This window comes from Pelobates fuscus, chromosome 7 (genome assembly GCF_036172605.1).
Source record: "Pelobates fuscus isolate aPelFus1 chromosome 7, aPelFus1.pri, whole genome shotgun sequence".
NCBI lineage: Eukaryota > Metazoa > Chordata > Amphibia > Anura > Pelobatidae > Pelobates > Pelobates fuscus.
This window is the reverse complement of record NC_086323.1, coordinates 104,489,399-104,516,882: the sequence shown is the minus strand read 5'-3', so window position 1 is coordinate 104,516,882 and position 27,484 is coordinate 104,489,399. Positions and strand designations below refer to the sequence as shown.

The window sequence follows — 27,484 nt, the reverse complement described above, 5'->3', positions numbered from 1 at the left end:
CACTTTCTAGGTTTCATACCTGCTAAGTGTCCCTATTTAGGACAGTACCTATTTTAAGCTCAAATCCACATGTCCCCATTTTCTACCCTAAAGAGCTCCTTGTTGTTGGTGTTTCTGCGTCCATCACAGAGATCTACAGCAAAACAAATCTCAGTAGTGTGTCTTTAAACTACAATAAATATGTTTAGAAATCAGTTGGTGTAAGATACAGTGTTCTTGTTCTAAAATACATTTTAGTTACAAAAATTGTTATTAGTAAGCAACAGCCCTGTCTCGCATTCCTAAAATTAAACTGTCCCTCTTTGTCCATTTTAAATGTTGGCATGTATGCTTTCAGTTTAGCAAATGTACAAATTACCGTATATACTAGAGTATAAGTCGACCCGAATATAAGTCGAGACCCCTAATTTTACCCCCCAAAACTGGGAAAACGTATTGACTCGAGTATAAGACTAGGGTGGGAAATGCAGCAGCTACTGGTAAATTTCTGAATAAAATTAGATCCCTAAAAAATGATATTCATTGAATATTTATTTGCAGTGTGTGTATATAATGAATGCAGTGTGTGTATGAATGCAGTGCCTTGGTGGGGGGTGGGCATTATTTTTTTTTATATTTTAATATTTTTTTTATATTATTAATATTTTTATGTTATTTAATTTAGATTTTTGTTATTTATTTTCGTCCCCCCTCCCTGCTTGTTAGCTGGCCAGGGAGGGGGGCTCTCATTCCCTGGTGGTCTAGTGGTGTGCACTGTGTAGGAGGGGGGCTGGCAGAGAGCTGTTACTTACCTTTTCTGCAGCTCCTGTCAGCTCCCCCAAATGTATGTTTGTATGTACTTCTGTTTAGGTTTGTGTCTGTGTTTGTGCATGTTTATAACAGTGTGGGTAGCAGCATGTGTAGTAGTGTGTTCAGTCTGAGGGGTGGCAGCCTCTGTTTTGGTCAGCAAGCAGCAAACAATGGGCAGGAGGTAAGGAGGGATCTTTTAACAGGCAGAACAGACACCACAACTAGGCATGCATCAGCAGGCAGGTGCCTACTATACCTAATCGGGAAATCGGACCCTGCTAATCACTAAACCAACTACATCTTAATGTAGTGGTTTTATTGGATAGAGTCTGTCCCTGCAGTCTAGCAAAAGTAAACATTTTAATTTCCGAGAAAGGGCAGTGTTTACATTTTTTTATTCAGGATGTCTCTACTGGCTGTCTTAAAAACCTTCACATTCTGCCTTGTTTTTGGATTCAACTATGATATACGACAGTGTGGAAGCAACCTGCCGTATATCATTGGCAAAAACACCAAAAACTTTCTTTAACTTGAGGAATATTAATGAAAAGAAGCATGTGGGTTAAAAATACATAATACAATTGAATCTCAAAATCAGATTAATTTATTTTTATCATAATATAGGTAACGTAAAATGAAGTCTTCTTTTATCTCTTCATTATTACTTTGTTCGTTGTTACTCACTTAGATAATGAAACTACATTTCATCTTTCGATTCTGTTGTCCCCTAATTTAAATGTCATTTAAATCATAACTATATTGTTATACCAGTTTAAAATGGAACTGTAATGTAACTGCAGTTTACTGCATACAAACATCAACAAAGACAGGAGAAAAAAAAAGGTTTTATGATTTATACAAACATGCAATGCAAGGATGAGGTCACAAGAAATGACACAACATGACATCAGAGATCAGGAGTTTCCACTTATCTTCTCACAAGGGGCAAGTGGAAATTCAGCTCTGGCAAGAGAACTTGAAATTACCTGCAGCAGCATACCACATGTAGCCACCAGGAAGGAGGGAAGCCTGTAGGAGATCTAGAACCTTTGTCTATTATAGCTCAGGTTGCAGGGATGGGTGATGTAATTCAAAGACACCTGTATCTGTATGGTGTGAGCTTAGCTGGAACTGTGCTTGTCAGTAATAATACAGGCGACACTCCATCCAGCTCACACCAGCCACTAGCCTTGAAGACCTGAACTACTGCTAGCTAGGAAGATAGGAAAGTAACGCATAAAGCACAAACACAACATGACGCGGGACTCTACTAGGTAAGAAAGGGGGTTGTGATGAGATAATAGGGTAAGTGCACTTAGAGGACGGGAAGCAGTGACAATTAAAGTAAGTTGGACAGTGATGATTAGAGAAAATGTGCAGGGAACGGGAGGAATTAGAGGAAGGGGGCAGGGAGGAAGGTGGAAATTACATTTCACAGATCCCATTCCTCGACAGGTTACTTGCTGTGAAGAGGTAGGGGATTATGGACATTGGAAGGAAGAGGGCAAATACACGACACACTGCCACACACATTAACAAAAGCATTTGCATATACACAGACACTACACCAGGGGTTTCCAATTCGCTTTTCCTGTGGAACCCTTTGACATAGTGTATCAACATAGTGTCTGTGTGTCAAGGTGTGTGCATCTATGTTTGTATGTGTCAGTGTGTATGTATCTGTGTGTCAAAGTGTGTGTATCTGTGTTTGTATGTGCTGGTGTGTGTCTGTGTTTGTATGTGCCAGCATATGTATCTGTGTGTCAGTGTGTATGAATCTGACACACAGATACACACACAGTGTGGCAAGGTGTGTGTGTATCTGTGTGTCAGTGTATCCAACACACAGATACACACCTTGTGACACATACACATCATGACTCACAAATACACACACTGACATATTTGGGCATATTGGGACTTGGTACAATGCCCCTTTAAACTTTCGAAGTGGTCGAAGTGGAACTTCAGACCACCGAACAGCCGGACCACACACACACGTGGAGTGTGTCCCTCATTTACCTCCCAGGAGCTGCGGATAACCGCAGCTAATTGACGAATGGCTGGGTGGTCGCCATTCGTATGGTCGAACACGTCGCTGCGGCCATCTTGTTTAGTCAAACGCGTTCAGCGGTGTTTGGTCATCGAGTTCATGGAACTCAAAGCGGACACCCAACGGCACGAGCACCGCTGAACTTTACCTTCTCCAGAGCTTCGACGGGAGTCGAACACCTTTCGACAATTCGAATGGCACTTTAACATTGACATTTGCACGAACGGTTGCCGTTAGTCTATTTGAACTGAATCTAACATGGGAAATAGACCGGCCGCACAGCCAAATTCTGTGGAACTGTTTTGGGCAGGAAAGCCATGCTTGCGGTCGGTCAAAAGAGACTTCCATAAACACTTCAACCCCATGGCGATTCGACTATGTTCGTGGGATCTGAGCGCTATTCGGATACATTGGGCACTCAAATTCAAGCTATTGGGGAAATATCACATGTGGGGGTTCAGTTCTGTGAAACATAAGTTATGTATTGTAATGTGTTTTGTTGCAGTTGTATTTTCTGTACCTGGAGATAGGTAGGTTTACTACGGTTACCTAAGTCAATTATCTCCAGGATAGAGGGGAGGGGTTTTACTGTGTATGTGGGAGTGTTACTGTGTTAATTATTGTTCCCATTGGTTTGTGTCCCTTTTGTCCCTGTGTTCCATCAGGTCCAGGGGTTGTGCCTCTTGCCTGAAAATGTGTATAAAAGAAATGCCTTTGTGCTCATTAAACAGATCATCTTGTACCTTCATGAAGTTGGCTCCTGTTTAAATTGGAACTAGTTTTTTTTTTCTAAATGTTAGTCTTTTTTTTTTTTTTTTTTTTATGAAAATTGTGTCTTCTTGTTTCTCCCTTTATAATTTTTGCTTCAACACATACCACCGAGATAATAGTCTTGTGAAGATTCAATCTAAGTTTTGGGGTAAATCAATTAACCTCAACAATAAAAACATTCAATGCTAAATTTCCATAGGTTTGGCATTAGTGTATCAGTGATGGAAATTTACAATGGTGAACTAGGTTACGAGGCTTAGAGTTTTAGAGCCAAACATTATACTAGAAAACTGGCATCATTTGATTATTACTCCACTAGCATTGAAGAGGAAACTCCCTGTATTGATCAATAGGAAGAATGCAAGGTTTATGGGTTTGCATAAGGTGTAGAGTCAACAAAAACTCTAAACACTGCAGCAGTATCAATAAAACTACTGGAAATGTATTTACAAGGAGCTGATCCTTAAAAGGACTCAACAAGCACTGTAACAGCTTGATTGAAGTATTCACAGTGTCTGGGGTCCGCTGACATGGTCCATTTAGCGTTGTGGCAAACAGAACCTCACCACAGGCTCCTGGAGGAGCCTGCTTGCCAGCTTCCTGCCTTAGGACTATAGGCCCTGCAATATACCTTGCCCAATGCACTTTTAAAGGTTCAGTTCATGTGAATTCTGTACTTTTGTACTCCAGAAAGAGAGACCGACCATTAGTCCTGATTCCCTGGAACGGTTTTGGGCATAGGACCATGTGCACGGTCGGTCAGAAATATGACTTCCATGGAAATCCCGAACCCCTGAACCGATCTGAGTTATTTATGGATATGTTGGTCCCCCAGATTGGGGCTATCAGGGGATGTGACTTTTGTGGGGCCTCCATGTGTTTTGGGGGTACTTTCAGAATGTTGTTAAAATATAGGTTTTCTGTGCCTGAAGATAATGGAATTTAGTACAGTTCCTGACTCAATTATCTCTCAGGCACAGAGGAGGGATTACCCTGTTTTGTGTCGGCGTGTCCTGGGCATATTTGCTGTAACTAGTCTCCTCTCAGGTCCAGTGGGGAATGCCCCTGAAATATGTCACGGTAAACCCCTTGCATGGGGATTCACATAAAAGGCAGTGTGTGGCTACCATTAAACCAGTTCCTGCTTACCATCAACATAGAGTCCCTATCATGTTTGTAGGGAACAGCTATGCCCTGACTTGGAGTATCGTGATTGGGATTATTGTAGCATCACTCTGAATAGGGGGAAAGAACATCTCAGGCGGCGAAAAACCCTCTTCCTCTTGGGGTGTCCGCCACAAGCGTAAAAAAACCCCAAAAAAAAAAACCTTTAAGTTTTAGGTGTAAACAAGGGTGCCTAGCAGCACATCTCTTCAGTGTCTCTTGACCTATTGAGGAGGCATTAGCCTGAGCAGCAATAGGCTGATGTGACTGCCTGAGAGTCTATTACAGTGGTCATTACATGAATTGGTATGCCAAAAAGAGGCGTTCAATCTCTGCCTTAGCAAGACCTCCAGTAGGGGCCAAGCTGTGGGTGACCAAAACCATGATTTAGAGTTAAACTGCTTGGAAATGGTTTAACACTGAGTAGAGGGACAGTGCCAAGGGTCTCCAGGCACCATAACCAATTCATTCAGTGTCCCTTTAAAAAGTAACTACGTGCTGGGGAAGTCCAGCAAAGTGAGGCTAACAGCTGTGGGCCAGGTAAAATAAAAGATCTAAAGTCTAGTTTGACAAAAATGACAAAAAGTTGACAAAATGACAATCATAGCCCACTTAAATGTGAAAATCCTTAAGCCGAGATGAGGAAAAAAGACTAGTGGACATTTGCTCAAAGAGTGTAAGTGTGTATCTATAGCAACCATTCACTAAGCAGCAGCTTTCGCCATGTTTAGATCAGGAAACTTACAGTACAGTTACAGAGGTCAAAACATGCTGGCCACATTCATTTGTGGTGAGACAGTTTTAAATCTGGCTGAGGGGGGGAGGGGTGAGGGGGATAACTGGCACCAATTCATTCACTAGTCAAGCTAATTCAGAAAAACACAGTTTGCCTTCTTCAGAACTTAGGTGTGAGAAGCTGTCCAACAGGTATCCTTCTCAGGCCATAGAATACGCAGGTTTGTACCCAGGTCATTGCCAATTGAGAATGCAATTCGGGCGAAACGCATCTTGGCTGAACTATACTCTAGATGAGTGCAATACTTGACTTTGTTGTTTTTATTACTGTTTATTTTCAATATAGTTTAAATTATTAATAAAGTAGCTGCTATAGCACTTCTGTATTAGTCCTCAGTTCCAGTTTACACCATTAGGGGAGTGTCACCCCTTAACTGACACCAAGTGATTTCACCTCAGAGCAAGGGAACTTGGGATCTGAGCAAGGAGAGCTGTTACATATTACTTTTTCTGTGTGTCCATTGGGCTCAACAGTATTACCCTGATCTGTGCTTGGCTCTTCTTGCCTTTGAGGGAGGATTATCATGCAAAGAGGTGGAGTGCTTCCTACAAGAGCACCAAGGTGTTTTTTACTGAGCCATATAATCATGTGAGTGCAATTCTGTTCTTTTATTTGAGTGATATTTTGTATTAAAGGACCACTATAGTGCCAGGAAAACAACCCCCCCCCCCGCCGGGCTCTAGGGGGAGGAAGGGGTTAAAGGCTTACCTTTCTCCACTCTTTTACCGAATGCGCATGCGCGGCAAGAGCCGTGTGCAGTCAGTCCATGGGAAAGCATTCTCAATGCTTTCCTATGGACGCTGGCGTCTTCTCACTGTGAAAATCACAGTGAGAAGCGCCTCTAGCGGCTGTCAATGAGACAGCCAGTAGAGGCTGGATTAACCCCAATGTAAACATAGCAGTTTCTCTGAAACTGCTATGTTTACAGCAGGCAGGGTTAACCCTAGATGGACCTGGCACCCAGACCACTTCATTGAGCTGAAGTGGTCTGGGTGCCTATAGTGGTCCTTTAATATTATAACGACATATTTGCTTAAGTCTCTCTTTACTAGAACTCCACTGCAGCACATTAACATAGAGAGAAAAAAAACAATCAGAAAAATAATGTACAATAAAAGTCCCCTGCCAATTAACAACTTCCTCTTTCTTTGCTGCTCCACATAAAGCACAGGGCAGAGTACCACTGCCTCCTGCTATTAGTGGGTGGCATTGGTGATCATTTATTTATATTGTGATAATTGAAGGAGTATCTTTCCCCTAGATTTCTAGAGAAGCATATGATATTTAACCCCAGGGGGAGTATGTGTGGCATGCAAGATAAAATAATGTTTAGAGATGGGCCCCTGGGGTGGAGCATTTAGAGAGTAGGGCTGGCTCGTGCTCCACTCCTCAGTTTACAAGCAACTGGGAGACATAATGTCCAGGCCAGGAACGCAGGCTGTCTCCAACCCATTGCTCAGCTGCAATTAATCAGCTGCAGCAGTGGGAATAAACCCCTGCCTTCTAGGCAGGTAAGGGAGATTTGTGGTTTCTTCTTTGGAGGTTGGAAGCAGCAGGCTGGCTTGGAGCACTGGAGTGCAGAAGTTGGCAGTCAAGGTGACTGAGCACTGGAGTGTAGAGAATTGATGACACAAGGTTGGTGAAACCTGTATTTTGTTTAGTTTTACCCTTGATAGATAGGGAATTAAATGTCAGTAAGCACTCAGACGAGCTAGGATTTTGTTTACAGGGACTTTTGATGCTGCCTTCTGTGTGGAGTTCCCAATAAAGAGCCTCCAGTTATATTAAAAACAAAAGACTGTGCATGTTTTATACCCTACAGCAAGCATGTCAAACTCGCGGCCTACAGGCCGCATGCAGCCCACAAGGACCATCTTTGCGGCCTGGCGAGCTACTAATACAGGTCTGTGTGTCTGTGAGTATGTGTGTGTGTGTGTGTGTGTCTCTGTCAGTGAGTACGTGTGTGTCTGTGTCAAATCAGATTTAGCACAGGGTGGTAGAGGGGGGGTGCTGTTTATTTTTTAATACTGTACTTTTTAAAATAAACCTACATTTCTATGAAAATGGAAAGGTTTTTTTTGCGGTCCACATAAACTTAAACCTTTATGTTTATGTGGCCCGTGCCAGACTTTGAGTTTGACATGCTTGCCCTACAGGACCGTGCTAATTGCAATAAAGGATCACAATATATTGGTTTGTGCCTTTGTTATTTTTCCTCGGCTAGTGCCTAGTTTTGTGGCGTTATTGTGCAAGTCATAAACTTCTGCCTCTCTCTCTCTCTCTCTCTCTCTCCTTCCTAGTCTATTTCCTTTCCTCATTGAAGAGGTTTTTATGGTTTTTCTCTGTCTTCTTGCGCCTGAGACAGGAGATCCCTGACTCGCCCACTCACCAGAGTCACCTCATAGATGGAGGACTACGTACACCCTCCTCCCCTAGCCGTCTTAGATGAATGGCGGGCAGACCTATCGCCCTCGGAGGAGGAAGGCAGGTGGGGCGAAGACGAGATGGATGACCCCAGATGGCCCCGAGAATCGGGAGCCCTTTCTACGCACACGGAGTCCGCTCCTCTACTGGAGGAGGGAGTATTCCTGGAATCTACAGGCAAGCCCCTATTCAATCCACGGTGCATTAGGCACCCCAGGTCCTCTGAATGGTCCTTGCCCGACCACCTGGAACAGTTTGTACACTATTGGGTCCGCAGACCTAAGGACTGGGAGGTACAGAAGAGGCTTCAGGAGGAATGCCCCAGACCCAGGTTGCCGTGACCCCGGAATTTGCACCATGGTCTCCACCTACATGACCTGTACCGGGCGTGACCCTAAGAAAGAGGTCGAGCGCAGCCTCCGACTGGCGCAGGATAAGCTTTTAGATATGTTGGATCCCCTGGCCAGAATCCTCATGCTGGCGGACGAGGCCTTCTCACAGGGTGCTGCCCTGGAACCAACAGTCCTCTTGCGTATGGACGCCAAACTATTAGTATTGGGGTCGAAAGAACTAGGCCCCCTGGCCAAGGGTCTGCTCTTCGGAGAACCCTTCATCAAGGAGCTTCACAGACATGTGAACCTTTACACTACCTTAAACAATGCCCAGACAGATGAAAAGGGTCTTCTCCCCCCCACCTTAGCTCACGGGTTTTTGGCAGGGCTGGCCGACTGCGGGTCGTGTCGCCAGCCGTTTTGGGTCGTCTGGCCATCAAGGATCCCAAGCAGCATCCTTCTTCCCTACCTAGCACACAAGGTCTTTCTACTCCCACGGTTGGACTGCAGTAGAGGGAGTCGTGCTCGAGGACACACACTCTTACTTAGATGTACAAATAATGTCACACACACACTAACACATGCTCTTACTGAAGTATATACACATACACAATGTAACACACACACTCTTACTGAAGTATACACACAATGTATCTCACACTAACACATACACTTACTGAAGTATACAAGAATGACACTCACTAACAGACATACACACACTCTTTATGAAATATACACACATACAGACACACACATAATAATCAGCCCTCTTAGACTCCATGTGTGCCATACCTATGTGGAGAAGGAAGCATTCTCCAGCCTGCAGGAAGTTGTCCTTTATTTCTGCTGGGGATGCAGAAGAGCCGTGCACTTTGAGCACAAGCTGCTTCCTCCAGAAGGTTTCCTGTGTTTACAGGCAGGGGGCAGATGCGCTACTAGGTTATGTCCCAGTATCTCCTGCCTGTATGAAGGGAGCTGGGCTCTCAGTAACATCGAGGGAGCCCAGCGGATGACGCTGCTGCTCTGGGGGCTGGCTGAAGAGCTGCTCACCCAGTACTCCAGCCCGAGACAGGAGCAGCTCAACAGGAAACATTGTGGAGGGCGCCCTCTACAGGCCGGCGCCCCAGGCAAATACTTTATTCGCCTTATGGTAGCGCCGGCCCTGCACACACACACACACACACACACACAATATATAAATATACACACACACACCCTCCACCTTATGAGATTAAATGGTAGATTGCAGCGGTGACAGCAATATACACTGATCAGCCACAGCATTAAAACCACCTGCCTAATATCATGTAAGTCCCCCTCGTGCTGCCAAAACAGCTCTGATGCGTTGAGGCATTTTCTCTGCAAAACCTCTGAAGGTGTCCTCTGTTATCTGACACCAAAACATTAGCCGCAGATCCTTTAAGTCCTGCAAGTTGCGAGGTTGGGCCTCCATTTATCGGATTTGTTGTTCCAGAACATGCCACAGATGCTTAATTGGTTTGACATCAGTGGAATTTGGGGCTTAGGTGAAGACCTTGCACTCTTTGTCATGTTCTTTATACCATTCCTGAACAATTTTTGTAATGTGGCAAGGTTCATTATCCTGCTGAAAGAGGTCACTGCCATAAAGGAACATTATTGCCATGAAGGGGTGCACATGGTCCGCAACAATTTCTAGTTAGGTGGTACGTGTCAAGGTAACATTCACATGAATGCCAGGACCCAAGGTTCCCCAGCAGAACATTGCCCAGAGAATAACACGGCTTCCACTGGCCTGCATTCTTGCCATAGTGCATAGAGCATCCTGCTGCCATCTCTTCCCAAGCTAAAACAACACACATGCACCCAGCCATCCACCTGATATTAAAAAGTAAAAAAAAAAAAAAACACAACCATTTTTAAAACCATTTAATTCATCAGACCAGGTAACCATTACTATATGGTTAATTTCTGAAGCTCATGTTTCCAATGAAGGCACTTTCGGAGCTGGACAGAGGTCATTGGCACCCTGACTGGTCTGAGGGTACTCAACCACGTACACCGCGAACGATGATGCACTGTGTGTTCTGACATCTTTGTATCATGGCCAGCAATAAATTTTTTAGCAATTTGAGCTACAGTAGCTTTCCTGTGTGATCAGACCAGGTAGGTTAGCCTTCGCTTCCCACATGTATCAATGCTTCTTGGGCGCACACGAACGCAGATTATCCTTCCTCACAACACTTTTGGTTGTTACTAACCACTGCTTACAGGGAACAACCCACAAGACTTGGAGCTCTAGCAATCACTATTAAGCTCTTCTCAAAGTCACTCAGATCTTTTTCATTTGCCAATTTTCCCAGCTTCCAACATATGAAATTCAAGAGCTGACTGATCATTTGCTGCCTATTACATACCTTGACAGGTTCCATTGTAACAATATAAAAAGCCTTCGGTGCTTTTTTACACCGTGTGGGATTTTATGTGTCTTTCATATAGGAGAGGCTTCCGTCTGGACAATCAGCCATGAAGGCCAAAATCGGTGGAGTGTTGCATTGATAGCTGCTCCTCTACAAGTTTCTCCCATCTCCACAAATGTTTTCTGGAGGTCACCCAGAGTGACCATGGGGTTCTTGGTCACCTCTCTTAACAATGCCCTTCTCCCCAGATTGCCCAGTTTGGGAAATCAGAGGAGTTGTTCCCAACTTCTTCCATTTAAAAATTATGGAGGCCATTGTGCTATTATGAACCTTCAATGCAGCCAAAAAGTTTTTGTAACCTTCCCTGTGCCAGATGTGTTGCTCGACAATCTTGTCTCTGAGCTCTGCATGCAGTCATTTTAACCTCATGGCTCATTTACTTTGATATGCATTTACAGCAGTGAGACCTTATACAGACAGGTTCGTGAAACTGAAAATCATGTCCAATCAATTGCTTTTGCCACAAGTGGACTCTAATCAACGTGCATTAATATCTAAAATGAAAGTGCCATAGCAAAGGGTCTAACTACTTATGTGAAAGTGATATTTACATTTTTATGTTTTTTATAACTTTGCAATGTTTAAAACCTTGTTTTTGCTTTGTCATTATGGTGTAGATTGATGTAAAAAAATATATATATATTAATAATAAAATTAATATTACTTTAAACATTTCTGTAGATACCATAAATATATTATAATATATCTTAATATATTAAGATGTTGGTAGCACAGACTTGTAAGCAATCAACTCTCTATGGCAACAGAGAAAATGTAAAAGAGCAGTCTTACATGCTAAAAGCGTGTGTTTATGGTAGACTTGTCAAGACTCCTGAAAATGAGAGGAAAAAATTCAGAAGTAGCCACAAAGTGACACCTACCAGATGAATCAACTTATTCCTCCCCCAAACCCACATGATCTTTGCAAAAAGCATTATATTTTATCTATATAGATGTAAGATGTATAGACTGGATGAAAAACCTATGTAAAAATAGGTCTTACTCCTACTTTTGTATCATATCTTTGGCATAGACTATGCCAACAATTTGACTGACAAGGGAGAGCAGATAACATTACCCACAGACGGCCCTTCGGCTCTCCCAAGCATAACAACTGCCGCACATGTTATGGATACTTCCTAAACAGTGCTAGGGTCGTCACTCTGTTCAGGCGCCTGCATGCTGGCAACAAAGCCAATGTGTCGGCTTCACTGAAGAGGTTTTTCCTGCTTGGGCAAGCATTTACCCGCAAGGCAAGTGAAAGAGGGCCGCGGGAGGAGCCGAAAATGGACTGAAGGTACGTGTTACATGAACAGCAACACCCATGAAGCGCTGAAGATGGTGGCGCTGTAACAAACATGAGGGAACTATATATAAAAAACATTTACATACATAAATCATGCATCTTGATAAATTATGTATTCAATGTATATAAGTGTCTATGGGGCGAATTAAAGGGATACTATAGTGCTAGGAATACAAAGTTGTATTCCTAGCACTACAATTCCTCTATACACCCCTCCACCATATAAAGGGTTAAAATACCTTTACCGTACTCAGCCATTTCCAGCACCGATATCTCAGCACTGGGTCGGAGCTCTGCCCCCTCTGTCACCCAACGGGAGGGCCCCAATACACGTGTGGCAATGCTTTTCCATAGGGAATTGACAGACGCTAGATGGTCACATGCAAAGTTTGATAACGTCCAGCGTCAGTTAGGAAACCTAAAGTTGCCTAATCCCCTGCAGTGCCTCTAGCAGCTGTCTGATTGGCAGCCACTATAGCCAGTCTTAACCCTAGTAATTATTGTAGTTTCTCAAAAACGGCAATAATTACCATTGCAGGGTTAAGGGGACAGGAACACTGCACTCAGACCACTTTAATGAGCTGAAGTGGTCTAGATTCCTATAGTGTGGCTTTAAGGCAAGTAATTGTTTTCCCATTACAGGTTCACTTTAACACATAAGCATACTAGAAGTTATGAAGAAGAGGTCTATTAAAAGACACTAAAGTCACCAGAACAACAACAGCTTAAATGAACACTATAGGGTCAGGAACACAAACATGTATTCCTGACTATAGTGTTATAACCACCTGGTAGGAATCCACCATATAGGAAACTCTTACTTGTATTCAAGTCTGAAGTTGCTGGCTCTGCCCGTTTGCCTCTGAAACTGCCTGTGTCTGCTGATATCAGAAGTGGTGGTCTGAACCAATCACAATGCTTTCCCATAGGATTAACTGAGACTGTTAAGGAGGCAGATCAGGGGCAGAGACAACACAAGTCAAACACAGCCCTGGCCAATCAGCAACTCCTCATAGAGATCCATTGAATCAATGCATCTCTATGAGGAAAGTTCAGTGTCTGCATGCAGAGGTTGGAGACACTGAATGGCAGTGCTGCTCATAGTGCAACACTGCCCCAGGGAGCACCTCTAACAGCTATCTGAGGAGTGGCCAGTGGAGTTATCACTGGCCTGTAATGTAAACACTGCATTTTCTCTGAATAAACGGAGTACAGCAAAGAGCCTGAAGGGAATGATTATATTCACCAGAACAAATTAAATAATCTCTAGTTGTTATAGTGACTATGGGGTGTCCCTTTAATATAGTAGTTCTGGTGAATATAGTCAGTCCCTGCATGCTTTTTGCTGTAAACAGTGCCTTTTCATAGAAAAGGCTGTATTTACAATACTGCCTAGGAACACCTCCAGTGGCAGTCACTCAGACAGCAACTACAGGTGTTTCCTGGGTCAGAGCTGCACAATGTGCAGCACTGGTGTTCAGCATCACCACACTGTCATGAAGGCACTGAGTCAATGCATTTCTATGAGGAGATGCGGATTGGCTAGCTCATCGTTCGGCAATGCGTGCAAAGCTGAGATTGCCCGTTTTGATTAGCTCAGCCAAGGGGGAGGAGGCAGCGCAGGTGGAACCACAGAGTGCTGGAATAAGGGTGAGTTTTCATTCTTTTTAAGGGGGAGGGGGGGGGGGAAGTGGGGGGAGCCTAGAAATGTGTTTTTAACACGATAGGGTCACTAACACACGTTTGTATTCCTGACCCTATAGTGTATCTTTAGCTATATATTGCATTCAAAGAGGGGGTTAATTTAGCTCCATAGAGATTCCCTGTAATGTCTACCGATTCCCTAGATCTACCAAGTTTGCCATGTTTCACTTAAAGTAAATGGCACATATATCTGTTTGGGAATATATGTGGTATATTTGGTATCTTTAAATCTAATTTTTTTTTTTTTTATTCAAGGGTCATCCCAGGCACTATAATGACTTTAATTTAATGAAGTTATGGTGTGAGGTCAAGGGCACAGTCTTACCTTCCGGGGTTAAACCTTTAATGAACGGCTTACCCCATCGTCCTCAGTCCAGTGCACATCAGGTCTACCCAGCTATTTCCATATAAAATTTGAGGCTTCAATCAGAAAGCCTTGAACTGAGTTCCGCTGATAGGCTGAGAGCATTAGCTGACTGACTAAAAGAGGGTTTGTGAATGGTGGGCTATTGATTGGCCGAACTGAAGACTTTTAAGTTAAATAGTCAATTAATGGTTTAACACCTGAAGGTAAGCCAGCTCCTGGAGCCACCTTGCACTTTATCATTATAAAGAGGTTGTCATGGTGCCCAAAGTATTCCTTTAATAATTTAGACTCAGATTTTAGTACCACTTTTATGCAGGTTTATTTTGTAATAGCTAAATCTTCTATAACATCTATCATGTTAGTTTTTCTTTTTAACTTTATGCATTTGTTTTCCTCTCGGCATTAATGCATTGTTTTCCTTATATTATATGATACAATATACAAACACCAGCAAAGGCTGATTAAGATAGTATTGGGCAATATGTTAACCTACTGCATTTTATCAGCATTCTCAGAGGCCTTCTTTACAACATTTTGTTATATCAAACAGCACAAGATGGGGTGATCTTTTCCCTAGTCCTTTTCATGATAACAATGGAACCACTGCCAATGCGGTCTTACATAGAATGTGACGGCAGATAAGAACCATTCGGCCCATCTAGTCTGCCCAATATTTCAAAATACTTTTAATTAGTCTCTGGCCTTATATTAAAGGACCACTCTAGTGCCAGGAAAACATACTCGTTTTCCTGGCACTAGAGTACCCTGAGGGTGCCCCCACCCTCAGGGACCCCCTCCCGCCGGGCTCTGGAGAGAGGAAGGGGTTAAACTTACCTCTTTTTCCAGCGCCGGGCGGGGAGCTTTCCTCCTCCTCTCCATCTTGATTGCGACGTCATCGGCTGAATGCGCATGCGCGGCAGGAGCCGCGCTCGCATTCAGCCGGTCGCATAGGAAAGCATTTACAATGCTTTCCTATGGACGCTTGCGTGCTCTCACTGTGATTTTCACAGTGAGAAGCACGCAAGCGCCTCTAGCGGCTGTCAATGAGACAGCCACTAGAGGATTTGGAGGCTGGATTAACCCTCAGTATAAACATAGCAGTTTCTCTGAAACTGCTATGTTTATAAAAAAAAGGGTTAATCCTAGAGGTACCTGGCACCCAGACCACTTCATTAAGCTGAAGTCGTCTGGGTGCCTAGAGTGGTCCTTTAAGTCTAGGATAGCCTTATGCCTATCCCACGCATGCTTAAAACGCACTCACTGTGTTAACCTCTACTACTTCAGCTGGAAGGCAACTTTATTCATGAAGTTTTGGTAGTACCTAGATATCACAAACAGAACTGTATGCAGAACTAGTGATACTTAATTTACCCATCATTTTACATTCCCTGTTTGTTCTATATGACTCGTATTTTAATCTAGGTTAAATTACAAGAAGAAAAAAAAAATAAAAAAAGGCATTCCAAACCTCTTTTGCGCTTTGGCTTGCTCAAGTCCTTTAGCGATTAGCAGAGTGTCCATGCGCTTGTTTACTTTGTAATAGTGTTGATTTCAATAGAAACTGTCAGTTTAAAAAAGTTTCTAGGTGCACCCTCCTGGCTGTCTGATTGGGCTTGTTCTCACACACTTTGTGCGCTCGCTCTAACACAGAACTATTGGATTCAAATCACAGGACAGCATTACTCTCAAATGATTCGAACACACTCACACTAGATATTGACAAATAATCTATATTTTATTCTACACTTCCTCGCAGAACACTAGCGTTTCCCTAAACATCTACAATTCACATCTCCGCAACATCTTTCCTTCTACTAAGAACAGCCTTTATCGAAACACAGTCCAAATTTCTAGTCAATTTCTGCTCTCAGTTCTATTGATTTTATCATAGATTTATGAAGCGGTAAAAGTACATGATGATCATCATCATCATCATCTATTTTCTGAAACTTAGTTCAATTTAGAGTAAAAGTTGCTTGTTTCTTCCTCATTTCGAAATGCATAACTGCTTTTAATCTACATAACATTTTTCCTTGGCTGCCCAGTCCCTTAATTTATCCAGAGAAGTAATTTTCTGCTTACCTTGCCTAGTTTTGGGTCATCTGCAAACACCAATACATAAGTTTTGATTAATATTGCAATGTCATAAATATAATAAACAAATTAAAGAGAGAAGGACACGGAATAGAGCTCAACATACCATTTTATTGGGAAACATTTTCCATCAAAAGGAACACTCCACATATCTAAAGTACTTTAGCTTGTTTAATTGCTTTATGTATGAAGAGTGTGTCCTCTTTCTCATTTTAAAAAAAAAGTGCAGAAATCAATAGAAATTGGCACTTTTATTAATCAACCTTGTAACCAGTAGTGTTACTTCCTGGTTTGGTTAGCTCAGTGGAACTAAACTCTAGCTCAGAGTTCCTGCCTTGCAAAGATTTGTCATTGAGCTACATTGGGAAGTCTGTGATTGGACAGCCACAGAAAGTCTGGGTTGGGGAAAAAAAATTCTTCAGACAAAAGATCTGCAGCTTTAGATTAGATTTACCCTCAATTAAAAAAATGCATGTATGTTTTCATTGCGGGTATAACTTCTAAATTGGAGTGTCTCTTTTAAGGAACACTATAGTTTTAGGGATACAAAGATATATTCCTAATTCTATAATGCTGGACTAGATATTTAGGTGACCGCCTGGATGTAGTGAAAAAAAGGTATTTAAATTAGGAAAAAATAATAAAAGTAAAAAAAAAATTAACAAAATTAAAAAAAAAGCCAGCAAGTGTAACTTGATTGAGAAAGTTATTAGAATTAGTGCCAAGGTGACAACTTAACTTTTAATGTAATTTAGTAAAATTGAAAATAAGATAAAATTGAATAAAGCAAGGTGTTCGGTCCTTCTTGTATCTAATGATAGGTAATGTGGCAGCAAGGCAACAATGAATATTCAAAAATTATCGGTGAACAAGTAAGTATACTATTATTTACACGCTGTTAAACATGAGTCAGAGTTAAAGGGACACTATAGTCACCTGAACAACTTTAGCTTAATGAAGCAGGTTTGGTGTATAGAACATGCCCCTGAAGCCTCACTGCTCAATCCTCTGCCATTTAGGAGTTAAATTCCTTTGTTTATGAACCCTCGTCACACCTCCCTGGGTGTGACTTGCACAGCCTTCCATAAACATTTCCTGTAAAGAGAGCCCCATTTAGGCTTTCTTTATTGCAAGTTCTGTTTAAGATTTTCTTATCCCCCGCTATGTTAATAGCTTGCTACACCCTGCAAGAGCCTCCTGTATGTGATTGCAGTTCAATTTATAGATTGAGATACAATTATTTAAGGTAATTACATCTGTTTGAAAGTGAAACCAGTTTTTTTTTCCATGAAGGCTCTGTCAATCATAGCCAGGGGAGGTGTGGCTAGGGCTGCATAAACAGAAACAACGTGATTTAACTCCTAAGTGACAGTGAATTGAGCAGGGAAATTGCAGGGGAATAATCGATACACTAAAACTGCTTTATTTAGCTAAAGTAATTTAGGGGACTATAGTGTTCCTTTAAGGCTCAGGGCGCCTACTAGGCATACCTTGGGTGTTAAATACTCACAACGTGAATAGGCATCCTTTGACTGGATGTTTAGTCCTTGTTGCAATTTCATTACTCTAATTTCTCTACTTGTAACAATAGAGGGTGGCTTAGAGGCAGAGCAGGCTTTAATTGGTGCCCACGAAGGCACATTAGACTCTTACTGATATAGGAGTTCGTTATACAGCACCTAATTTCTCCCTCTTTTTTTGCCTTAACTCCGACTCATGTTTAACAGTGTGTAAGTAATAGTATACTTGTTCACCGATAATTTTCGAATATTCATTAGATACAAGAAGGACTGAACACCTTGCTTTACTCAATTTTATCTAAATGACATTAAGTTAAGTTGTAACCATGGCACTAATTCTAATAACTTTCTCAATCAAGATACACTTGCTGGTAGATTTTTATTTTTTTAGTTTCTTTATTATTTTTTCCGAATTCAAGTTAACAGGAGTTATCCCCTGTTTTTTCTTTGATACTACCATAATTGTGTCTCTTCATTACCCTATAGGCTCTACTTTTCTCTAAGTAACTATTTTACTTACCTTTTCTCTAAGTAACTATTTTACTTACCTTTTCTCTATCGCCGCGCTGGCCCCGCCTCCATGGCTGAGTTAATCAATCTTGATGATCTCAGCCAATCCAATGCTTTACCCATAGGAAATCATTGGGGGGCTGTTGGGAGGTGCTGCAAATCAGCATCTCTTCATAGAAATGTATCTCTATGGGAAACATTCAGTGCCTTAATGCAGAGCGTGAGGAGGCTGAACGTAGGTCCTGGACAGTGCAGGGCTGAAATAGGAATCACCTCTAGTGGCCGTTTGAGTTACTGCCACTAGAGACGTAGTGGATACCACACTCACCAAATAACCCAGGCGCTCTAAAGCTGGGGCTTGCCAGGCATCCCTTTCAAGATATGCAGAATAAATAATGGGTCAGACACTCCAGGATAACAAAAATAGCAGCTTTACTGGGTCAAAAACAGCAATGTTTCAACCCTACAGGGTTTTTATCAAGTTTGATAAAGACCCGGTAGTGTTGAAACATTGCTGCTTTTGCCCAAATAAAGCTGCTATTTTTGTTATCCCGGAGTCATTGAACCATTATTTATTCTGCATATACTAGAGGTGTTATTAGGCAGCAATGTAAATCAGCATTCACATCGCTTAACTGCAGAGACATGCTACAGACACCAGACCAACTACAATAGGCTGTAGTGTTTCTGGTGACTGTATCCCTTTAACTACTCTCTTCACTCTATTTTTAAGCCACTGCTCAGTCAATGGATGGGCGCGTATTCACCTAAAACAATTGCTTTTAATTTGTTCAGTAAACCTTTTGTGTGAAACACTATAAAAAAAAAAAAAAAAAACATGTAGATCACATCCATTGCAGCACATTGACCTGATCAACGGACTTCATTGTAAAATGCAATTAGTTTAGTATAAACATAAACAGTCCTTAATAAATAATTCTGGTTTCTACTAACATTGTTTTATCCAGCCAACATGTGCTCGCTCTATACATGCTATACATGACCAGTTAATTCTGTATGTGCAGTGTTTAATATATATATTATTCTGCACATTAAGAGTTTAACTTGCTGCCAGAGGTGTAAATCTACCTCCAAGAGTCGGGCTGGCAAATGTCAATTATGTGCATATTTCAGTCAGGTGAAACTCTCATCCAATTAATGGAGGAGGGATTCAGCATCCGGCTTCTGTAAATCTGCAGAAGCAGGATGCAGGTCACCAGCTATAGAGAATCCAGGTAGGAGGGCAAAACGTTGCCGGGGTACTAAAGGCAACATAACCATAACAGCGAGCTGTAGTGGCTATTCTGCTTGGAGAAATCCTTTACGTTTATCATTCAGAAATAAATAACCTAAAAGCACAACAGGAGTTATTCACTAAAGACAATTTGTTATGAATTAAAATCTAACAGATCAGTTATTTTGGTGTACATTTTATTAAATAAACGCAAACTAATAAACTGCCCAAATAGTTGAAGTATCCCCATAGTTCAGCACTCTTAGCCCATGAATTATGTCCAAACCCAGGTGGCAATGTCATTATTCACGCAGAAGTATGGACGTCTGTTTTAGTGACAGCTGAAAAGAAGACTGGACAGCCACAGAAAGTCTGGGTTGGGAAAACATTTCTTCAGACAAAAGATGCTCTATACAATAGAAACAGAAAAAAGAAAAAAAATTCTATATAATTTTTTCTTAGTTTTTTTTTTTTTTTTTTAAAGAATCCCTACTAAAACTGCGTTGCTGTACTGAAACATTCCAGACCAGGAAGGCGCTCCACCAATCAAGAGGTTCTCATTCCAATCTATGGGCTAATAGGTTGGAATAAGAGAATTCCGATTATCTTTACCCACAAACCTTTATAATTATGTAGTTCACCCCCTAAAAGCAGTTCTATTTATTACACTGGATGATTGGAACGGTTAAATATGGCCGTTTACAGATAGTACTCAAACATTTTTTAAAAGGGTGCTGAACCCCCAAACAATAAGGAACAAAATGGGCAGGATTACATCTGATTTTTGCAAACATCGCTGCAGTTAAAGGCTACTGTGGCATGCACATGGGAACAGAGGACCTCCTTGCACCATCACCTATGCAATAAACATAAGTTGCCATGGCACTTAGAGTGTCCCTCTAAATGACATGTAACATACATATCTAAATAAGAATAATATTAAAAACAGCTTGCAGACATGCATGAATGAATGTTACACAGTAAATGAATTAAAAGAAAAAGAACAAAAAACCATTGTGGAGGAGAAAGGCAGTTTTTATATCTGGCTGCTCTCACAGCAGAGGGAAAAATCAATGTGTGGCTATTGATATGCAAAATGCTTGTCACAGCTTCCATCTTATCTACACTTCCTAATATGAAATAGGATTTTTTTTTTTTTTTTTTTTAATACAAAATGGAAATATGCCATAGCCCTGAAACAAATATATATATATTAATAAAAACGCATTATTAACACCCAGTACACACACTGAGTGATTGAATAATATGGGGGGGGGGGATGTCAGTGATCCTAACGGCCTGTGTGATAAAATATAGACAGATGGCATTCCATTAAAAGTACAAATAGAACGCACAAGAGGGAAGAGGTGGGTTCAGGTGAGGAGGGGAACTTGTATTAAATGGAAGACCCATTAGAACCTTACCTGGTAGAATACACTTCCCCAAGCCTCTGACACGCAGATTACTTGGGAATCCCAGTACTGTAAACAGTCATTATGGGCAGAGACAAATCCGCTGCAATTCCTGATTTTGGACCCAGCTCCTCTTTTTTTTGTCCCCCTTTTCTCCTTGTTTTCTTGATCACTTGGTGTCTGTATCAGACCGTCCTGGCTGAGCGTAGATGCTGCTGGTGTTTGGGTAATGACTGGGGGAATAGGAGGGGTTGGGGTAATCTGGGATCAGACACTCAGGTCTATCGGGAGGGAAAAGGGTGGGTGGACGCTGGTTGAGATTGCCTCCCACTCTCCTTCCCTATTCCTTTCTCCTCCTTCCTTTCTTACTCCTCTTTTTCATTTTTTTTTTCCACACTCCTCTCTCCCCTCCCCTTTTTATACATACGCTTCAGAATTGACGTTGTTTGAACAGTAATCAGGGAAAGCATTTATTGGGAAGTGTAGGCCCCTGCCTGTCTTGTATTTATTTCCTGGCCATTTAGATTACAGATGTCCCAGATGAAATGGTTTTTATAGCAGTGAGATTGGTGATATGTAACTAGGGTGAAACACAAGCTGTTGATACTTTTAACTATGATATTTTAATGGTGTATGTTTTTTGTTGACATTTATTAGTGTGTGATTTTAATATAAAGGATGTGAATGAATCAACTGTATTGGTTGTAGAGGATAGTAAAGCTGTGTTTCTAAATAAATACAATTATTAAATGAAAAAAAAAAAATCACCCAGTCAATCAAGAATTCATTGTGTTTTTTTTTTTTTTTAATTCTTTATTTTTGAGTCATAGGAATAAGGGAACACGCTGTAAGGGCTAGGTTATAGTGTTACATGCATAATATGAAACAAGCAGGCTAGCTATGATGATGGGCTGTAAAACAACGTCACCCTATCTCCTGAGCAAAGATGCACTGACATTGCGTCAAGGTATGCTGCACAGTTTTAAAGGGAAATAATAAATTTACAAGATAGAAAACATGTGATTGCACAGCTTTTAAATGATAAAGACGGGCAAAGCTCCCTGTGGTGACTTGTTAACAGTGTGGTAGTGTACAAGTGAGTGGATTTGCCTCAGGGTCTAAAAGCGTTAGACTATAACAGGTTGGGTATGCGTTTAAAGGCCACCGCACCCAAGTCCAGCTCCATATTGTACAGGCTCAGGATATGTTAGTATCAGGCTGAGGCTGGCATAGTGACCTAGCTGCTGTTACATCTGGCACTGGGCTTGCGAGCAGAGGAGGCCAACTCACATGGGAAACAGCCGTGCTTCCAGGCACAAGCTATTATGTAACATGTTCTTTGGGATGCTTTGTGTGCATGTTCCAAGTTTGGTGAGGTAAGCCTGGGTCTGGGTTCCTGGTTCTGGGTCCCCGGATTAACGGCCAGAGGCATTATAAGGCCCATATATAGTAAGGCTCCTTAACCCCGGAGTCTGGGTGGGGGGGTTCGCAGTGTAAGTATGTGCCATCTGTAACTTTGGCATTAATGCGTCGCCCTTGTGTCCTGTGGGTTGTGTCAGGTCAAAGGGCCTGTATGGTTGGGGTATCGTGCGGTCTGTATGTTAAGTATGAGCAGTCCGCAGACTAGATGGCCAACCCCTGACGCGGCATTAAGCGCAGAAATGCATAGCTGACAAACAAATTATATGCAAAATTAAACACAACAGGGGGAGGACATTGCACAGGACAGTGTAGTATAAACAAATAAATCCAAATAAAAATAAACCAGCCTGTGCTTCCATTCGTTCCTTGTGACGGATAACTTTTCCCATATTAAGAACCGGGTGGGTGCATAGTGCTGCTTCCTGCTGAGGCTGCCAACCCCAATGGGGTGAACGGTGCTATGTTGGCGACATCCCACGGGTGTGTCGTATTCTTCTTGGCGCCTGCCACAGGGCGAATGCCTAGAGCTTGTAAAAATCGTGGTGCTTCCTCTGGCGTTGTCAGTCTGTGGTTTTGCCCGTCTTGTGTGGCAATTAGCGTTCGGGGGTAGCCCCATTTATATGGAATGTCCGCTGCCCTCAATTGTGTTGTGGTTTCTTTCAGGTGTTGCACGCCACTGCAGCGTCTGGCGGCTCAGGTCTTGGTAAAAGTGTAAGGTAAGGTCTTCGAAAGCGTACGGGGTCTGGCCCCTGACAGCACGGAGGAATCAGTCTTTGTCTGAGCGGGATTTGAAGCTCATTATGACATCCCTTGCAGAGGCTGGGGCATTGTTTGGGCGCCCTGGTATGCGGAATAGGCTGTCTAGGGTCAGTCCTTTGGCCTGTTTGGGTGGTAGGGCAACCTGTAACAGTCTCTTTATGAGGGGCGGTAGTTTGTCTGCCGTCAATGTGTCGCGCCATATCTTCAAGCTGCCCTACTCGGGCGTTTAGTTGGGAGCATGTGGTTGTTAGCTCGAGCGTTTGCTTTGTCGTGGTGTCTTGTTGGACTCTCAGGTCCTGGACTGCGTCTTCCGTGGCTCTCATGCGGCCTGTAAGTGTGCTCAGCTCCGTCTTGAGGCCTGCCAATTCTGCCGTGAAGAATGCCTTAAGGTCAGTCACCATGCCTGTTAGGTCGGCCTTAGTAGCTAGTGGCGGTGCTGACTGCCTTGGTGGTGCAGTTTGTTGCTTCCTTTGGGGTGTCGGCATATCGCTCAAGTATTCATCCTCTGAGGCAGAGAGTGACTCCATCCCCATGGTGTGAAAGACGTCCGCCATTTTGGGCCTGCAAGCCTGGGACAAGAGTTGCCCGATGTCCTGGGTATGTCCCGCGGATGACCCTCTGGGTTTTCGTGAATGTTTCCCCATATTGTGCTGACTCTCTTTCAGTCTTTCCCGGGCTTTTGGAGGTAGATTTTCCGGATTCCGTGGCTGTTTTGCCGCTGTAATGTCGGAGCTCGGGTTTCATGCGACTCGCCGGCTCGGCTGCTAGCTCCGCCCCTCGAATTCATTGTGTTTTATGTGTATAGTTTTCTGAGAGTGTTACACTGAAAGGTTGATGTTGGCTTTTCAAATATAACTTAATTTGACCGTGTGTTAGAAACATAATGTTGTTTGTTTTTAGATAACTATATTTTAAGAATCATTGAACGTAGAATACTTCCCTGGATCACCTTTATTGCTGTAGATGTTTGGCATCGTGTACATTAACCCTTCTCTACGAAGTAAAATGACAAACAAAAAACAAAAACCACTTGTAATTGATCATTTTACATTTAAATTTTTTATTTAAATTACCATATTCATTCATTGAGGTAATTTTGGGTAGGGGTGTAAAGTACTAGTGAGTATCTGATAAACCTCTTTGTAATTCTGCAGAAAGATCATGAATAATGTGCACAGAACCAAAATGATTTTAGCACATGCGTTATTTGGAAGAGCTCATCTGGTTTTGGGAATGCAGATTCTAAACTGCTAGTACAATGTATAAACTATATGGCTGTGTGTACCTATAGTGTCTGTAGACACCTCAAGGAGCGGTGAAAGAGACTGACTAGAGTACTTCGGGAGAAATGTTTAAAGGCCGGAACATGGTGATGGTAATTAGGAATTCCATATGTTGACACTGCAAAATAATAAAGCCTGTATATACACAGTGCAGGCAGTGTGTAAATGAATTCGGAGGGAATGAATTGACAGGATTAGAGTGTTGCAGGACTATATTTAAACCTCTAGTCATAGTTGCTGTTCACTGTCAGCACTACTTATAACATTATTGATAGCCAACAAATGGGGTATGTTGGCTATTTAAATTATCCATAAATGTTGGTTTTACCAATCCTAGGTAGATTCACTAATTGCTGGACTCCTCAATATTGTGGCTTTCTAGCTACAGCCCCCGGCATCCAATTACTATGGTACCATGCCCAGGGTCAGATTAAGAGCCAATTGGGCCTGGTGCAGACAATTATGATGGGCCCAATTACAAAATCTTATTGACAGAAAACACTGAAAGTCATACCTGCCAAGCATCATGTATTTGGTGAAGGTGGCGCTGGATGGAAACTCACAGGACCTAAACAAACACATACCCTATGATAATCTCTCGCTTTCATCTATCAAGTTAATTTATACCCCCTAACAGCAGGTCCAGTGAAGCAGAATATTGGTTGGCAGGGTAAGAGGGTGGGCCACTGACGCGAGTCCGGTAACCAGAACTTGCCCAAAAAGGGGGCGTGTCTGCCTGAAGAATTAGAAAGTCAGCCTGGTGTAAATGCATGACAAGCTGCCTGCCAATCATGCATGCTGGTCAACAAAGGGCATACCATGCAGACCAGTGATGTATTTACCGCAAGGCTGATAAAAGGCATTTGCCTTGGGCGGCACTTTCCAGGGGGCTGCAAGAAACGCCGCCCCCAAATGCCCACTCAAATACCTTGTCAGCCTTGTTTTATGGGGGCCTAAGAGCTGGCTGGCTAGCCACCATGGCCCCTCTCCGGTTCGAGGCGGGCGACAAGGGAGCGCTGAACTGTGAGCTCTCCCTGCTCACCTCCCTTGCGCTCCCGCAGTGATGCCAAAGAATGACATCTCTCCGGCACCACTCTGCGGCGCACAAGGGAGCTGAGCAGGGAGATCACGGCTCTCTTGCGACTAACTTAGCGTGCCTGCCTGTCTTCCTCCACGCCCACCTACCTTCTGCCCTGCAGCCCCAACAGCCAGTTTAGCAGCCCCACTGGACCCCAAGTTAAGAAAATCCACCCGGCTCTCCCAAAGGCAGGGAGGCTGGGTGGATTTATATTAAATTAAAAAAAAAAAAAAGTGAGTGAGTGAGTGAGTGAGTGAGTGAGAGAGAGAGAGAGAGAGAGACTCCTGTTATACAGTTTGGGACAGAGGAAAGGTGTATGTAGTGAGTGTAGAAAAAGAAAGAACATGCCACAGTGTTAGAGACTGAAGTAGCAGGAGCGCAAAGTCAGCTTTACCTCAACCAACTTCATTGTCAGCCAGTCTACATCAGTTTTGTTCCCCTACATCCCTCTTCAGTTTCCATACTTAAAGGGACACTGTAAGCCAGGGCTGGACTGGGGAAAAAATTCGGCCCGGCCCGGGCATTTTTTATTCACAGCGGCCCACTGAAAAGGGGGCGGGGCCAGATAGGGTGTGTTTTGTCATCCCCAATGACAAGCACGCCCCATCTCAAAGTGAGCATGTTGGTTCAATGCTCTTCCAGGGCATGAGAAAAGGGCCCTGTATTTGTTCTGCACAGCGCAAGCAAATTTAATAACATGCTTGCGTTGTGTTTGCTTGAAACTTGTCTCAGGGGTTTCCATAATTGGGATACTCACGGTATCCCATTTATGGAGACACTATGTGTTTGCTTAAATGGAATCTAGTGTGTGCATAGGGTATCCAGAGTGTGTATGTCAGAAATGTAGTGTGTGTGTAGGTGGTGCAGCGTCTGTGTGTAGGGGATCTAGTGTGTGTGAAGGAGTGCGTATAGGAGATCTAGTGAGTGTGTGTGTGAGTGGTGCAGTGTGTTTGGGGGCTGCTGTGTGTGTGAGGGGTGTAGTGTGCATTTGTGAGGAGTATAGTGTGTGTGGGAAGGTGCTGTGTGTGTGGGAGGATGCAGTATGTGTGTGCGAAGGGCGCTGTGTGTGGGTGCTATGTGTTAGGGTGCTGTGTGTGTGTTAGGGTGCTGTGTGTGTTAGGGTGCTATGTGAGCTAGGGTTCTGGGTGAGTACGTTAGGATGCTGGGTGAGTACGTTAGGGTGCTGGGTGAGTACGTGAGGGTGCTGGGTGAGTACGTGAGGGTGCTGGGTGAGTACGTGAGGGTGCTGGGTGAGTACGTGAGGGTGCTGGGTGAGTATGTGAGGGTGCTGGGTGAGTATGTGAGGGTGCTGTGTGAGTATGTGAGGGTGCTGGGTGAGTATGTGAGGGTGCTGGGTGAGTATGTGAGGGTGCTGGGTGAGTATGTGAGGGTGCTGGGTGAGTATGTTAGGGTGCTGGGTGCTGCGTGAGTATGTTAGGGTGCTGGGTGAGTATGTTAGGGTGCTGGGTGAGTATGTTAGGGTGCTGGGTGCTGCGTGAGTATGTTAGGGTGCTGTGTGAGTATGTTAGGGTGCTGGGTGAGTATGTTAGGGTGCTGGGTGAGTATGTTAGGGTGCTGGGTGAGTATGTTAGGGTGCTGGGTGAGTATGTTAGGGTGCTGGGTGCTGCGTGAGTATGTTAGGGTGCTGTGTGAGTATGTTAGGGTGCTGTGTGAGTATGTTAGGGTGCTGGGTGAGTATGTTAGGGTGCTGGGTGCTGCGTGAGTATGTTAGGGTGCTGTGTGAGTATGTTAGGGTGCTGGGTGCTGTGTGAGTATGTTTGGGTGCTGGGTGAGGGTGATGTGTGTGTTTGCAAGGATTGTGTAAATGCCAATATTGAGTTATTGAGTTTTTTTATTTTTTATTATTTAAAATAAATATATTATATCCCCTCCCCCTTCCCTTCTTACCTGTAGCCTGGAAGGGGGGGGGGGGGGGAGCGCTGACATCCATCCCTGGTGGTCCTCGTGGTAAGTGAACTCTAGCGCGAGACCGGGCCGGTTGCCATG

General features: G+C 43.1%; 1 protein-coding gene across 2 annotated transcripts in view; it reads right to left on the bottom strand.

Moving 5' to 3' along the window:
- The window catches only part of TCF20 (transcription factor 20), a 94,432-nt gene extending 73,215 nt beyond the window's left edge, over positions 1-21,217 (bottom strand). For both annotated transcript variants that reach the window (XM_063426341.1, XM_063426344.1), the window contains exon 1: positions 20,948-21,217. The gene's annotated coding sequence lies outside the window, so the exon portion shown is untranslated. The remainder of the gene's footprint in view (positions 1-20,947) is intronic.
- Positions 21,218-27,484: the final 6,267 nt, after the last annotated feature.